This window comes from Acomys russatus, chromosome 8 (assembly GCF_903995435.1).
Source record: "Acomys russatus chromosome 8, mAcoRus1.1, whole genome shotgun sequence".
NCBI classification, from domain to species: Eukaryota; Metazoa; Chordata; class Mammalia; order Rodentia; family Muridae; genus Acomys; species Acomys russatus.
This window is the reverse complement of record NC_067144.1, coordinates 36863695-36867098: the sequence shown is the minus strand read 5'-3', so window position 1 is coordinate 36867098 and position 3404 is coordinate 36863695. Positions and strand designations below refer to the sequence as shown.

Here is a 3404-nt window from a genome sequence, read left to right as displayed (position 1 = left end):
ACTGTTGCTCTCTTGACTTCTAGTATAAAATAGCAGTCTATTGCACTTAGAAAGAACATTTTTTCAAAGTTGCTATGAGAAATTGACAGAAAGTATTCTACACTTAGCAAGTTGGGTCAAAAGTTAGAATCAAAATGACATTGAAAAATATAAATAAGAGCTGTTTATCCTGAATAACTTAATCATCCACATTATCTTTAGAGTGTAATTGTCAACAATCGGATAGAAACATAGTGGTGTAAAATCGGTGTAGCCACTTAGTCCTTATTTTTTGTGATAGATGTTTGCCATTAATATAACAAAATTTATCAAGAGACTATTACATGACAGGTGTTATTTGAAGAAATGCAGGTATAGTAATGACTAAAAAAAAATTCCTGCTTTGCAAAGCCTCCTCATTCTTGCATAATAAAAACACTTACTGAAATTTTGTAATTATTCTCTAAATGAGACCTTAAGTAAGAAAAGTTAAGTGTGCATATCATTGTAGGTTTTAGAAGTTGACAGCAGAGTTTAATGCTACTTCAGTTCAGTTTTCATGGCAAAGAAGCTGATGTTAATTAATTAATTTTTAAATGGAGAAACAAAATAATAAATGCTTGTCTATGTTGAGTATGGTGCATATACTTGAAGATGTTGAGTAGGTTCTCCAAATCAGGGTGATTTCACTGCTAGAGAATAAAATTAGGTGGTTATGAAATTGAAGAAAATATTTAAAGTTTTGAGAAGGGGTTGCATTTCAAAATAACTCACTAGAATATAATAATGATATAAGGGCAAATCCATGGGAATTCCAAATAATTTCAAGTATGGAAAAAGAATGGAAACTTGTAGAAGAGGATTAAAGAAAGACTCACTGGCAAACAAGGACCAAGGACAATGCTTTAAAGGGTCAATATGAAGAGAGAGTTTCTACAAATAAGTGACCAACATTATCAGATATTACAGATTGTGTGAATTTATTGAAATTTCATGACTGATTACCATTGTAAAGATAAACATCCTTTCTGATTTTGGCAAACAAGACAGTGGCTTTTTTTTTTTTTTTTAATTTTCTCATTGTTGTTTCATCTTTTTTTTAAAATTTATTCATATTACATCTCGATTGTTAGCCCTTCCCCTGTTTCCTCCCATTCTTCCCTCCCTCCCATTTCTCCCCTTCTCTCCTCCCCTATGTCTGTGACATAGGGAGACCTCCTCCCCCTATATATGCTCTCAGAATATCAAGTCTCTTCTTGGTAACTAGCTATCCTTCCTCTGAGTGCCACCAGGTCTCCCCATCTGGGGGACATGGTCAAAAAAAGGGGCACCAGAGTTCCTGTGAGAGTCAGATCTCACTCTCCACTCAACGGTGGAGAGTATCATGTTCGTCGGCTAGGTCTTGGTAGGGGTTCGAAGCTTACTGCCTATATTCTCCTTGGCTGGTGCCTTAGTTTGAGGAGGACCCCAGGATCCAGATCTGCCTGTCATAAAGTTCTTCTTGTAGGTTTCCAGGATCCTGTGGGTCCCACAATTTCTTCTTTCTTCCATGCTACTCTTGCCTAAAGTCTCAATCGGATATCCTCTCCTCTGACCCACTTTCTTGGTAAGTAAAGATTTTCATGGTACGGATCCCTTGGATTAGTGTTTTGATATAAGTGAGTATATACCGTTTGTCTCTTTTTGCTTCTGGGTGTACTCACTCATTATGATAATTTCTAGATCAATCCATTTGTCCACAAATTTTGGGAATTCCTCATTTTTAATAGCTGAGTAGTATTCCATCGTGTAAATATACCACAGTTTCTTAGTCCATTCTTCTACTGAGGGACACTTAGGCTATTTCCATGTTCTGGCTATTATGTATAGAGCAGCTATGAACATGGTTGAGCATATGTCCCTGTTGTGTGGTAGGGCATTTTCTGGGTATATTCCAAGGAGTGGGGTAGCTGGGTCTTGAGGAAGCCCTATTCCCATTTTTCTGAGAAAGCGCCAGATAGCTTTCCAAAGTGGTTGTACTAGTTTGCATTCCCACCAGCAATGAAGGAGTGTTCCTCTCTCTCCACATCCTCGCCAACATGTGGTGTCATTTGAGTTTTTGATCTTAGCCATTCTGATGGGTGTAAGATGGAATCTCAGTGTCGTTTTGATTTGCATTTCTCTGATGACTAACGAGGACGAGCATTTCTTTAAGTGTTTCTCGGCCATTTGTTATTCCTCTGTTGAGAATTCTCTGTTAAGTTCCAAGCCCCATTTCGCAACTGGGTTGTTTGGTTTTGTGGTGTTTAGTTTCTTGAGTTCTTTATATATTTTGGATATTAAACCCTTGTCAGATGAAGGGTTGGTGAAGATCTTTTCCCATTCTGTAGGCTGTTGCTTTGTTCTCTTGACAGTGTCTCCTGCCTTACAGAAGCTTCTCAGCCTCATGAGGTCCCATTTATTAATTGTCGACATTAAGGCCTGGGCTGTTGGTGTACTGTTCAGGAAGTTGTTTCCTGTGCCTATGTGTCCCAGGCTCTTCCCCACTTTTTCCTCTAACTGAATTAATGTCTCTGGTTTTAAGTTGAGAAGACAGTGGCTTTTAAAGTATATAAGTCCATATGACCTGAGGAGAATGTAAAAAAAAAAAAAGGAACCATAGACTCAGTACAGATGGAAATTGAAGAAATATTTATGTTAAAAAAGAACTTATGTTAGATACCAGGGCAATATATTTGATTATAAAAAATATAGTTTCAAAGAGAGAAGTAAAAGGGAATATATGATAGTATATGACCCAATGTGCATCTTGACAAATTGGCACTTAATACAAATGTTGGTGTACAGTAACATTATGAGAAAGGGCCTTGCATATAAAGAAAGAATAGATGGTTTTGTAAGTGTAGCTGTAGTGCTAGTTTCAGCAGCACATATACTAAAATTGGAATGATACAGAGAAGATTAGCATGGCTCCTGCGCAAAGATGACACACAAATTTGTGAAGTGTTCCATGTTTTTTCACTTACCAGGAGATTGGGATAGATGTGATGAGAGGACATCCTACTGAGACTCTAGATAAGAGAAATATAGGAGATGGGGAAATAGAAGGACTCAGAGAGTCCTAGAAACCTACAAGAAGAATATTATTTTGGGTGGATCGGGGCCCAGGGGGTTCTGCTCAAACTATTGCACTAAGGACAATACAAGTAGTAAACATCGAACTCTTACTCTGATCTACCCAATAGTCAGGGCATTCTCTAGAGTTATGTGGAGAGCAGGAACTGACTCCGACATGATCTCTGGTGCTCCATATTTGACCATCTCCCCTTGGTGGGGAGGCCTGATGGCACTCAAAGAAAGAATAAGCAGGCTACCAAGATAAGATTTGATAGCCTATGACCATAAAGTGGGGGAGGAAGGCCCTCCCAGTCATAGACCTAGGGGAG

The 3404-nt window shown here is 38.2% G+C and overlaps 1 non-coding gene across 1 annotated transcript; it reads left to right on the top strand.

Moving 5' to 3' along the window:
- Nucleotides 1–2869: 2869 nt before the first annotated feature.
- Nucleotides 2870–2976, top strand: LOC127193510 (U6 spliceosomal RNA). The gene has a single exon (XR_007831151.1). It is a non-coding gene; the product is annotated as a U6 spliceosomal RNA (small nuclear RNA).
- Nucleotides 2977–3404: the final 428 nt, after the last annotated feature.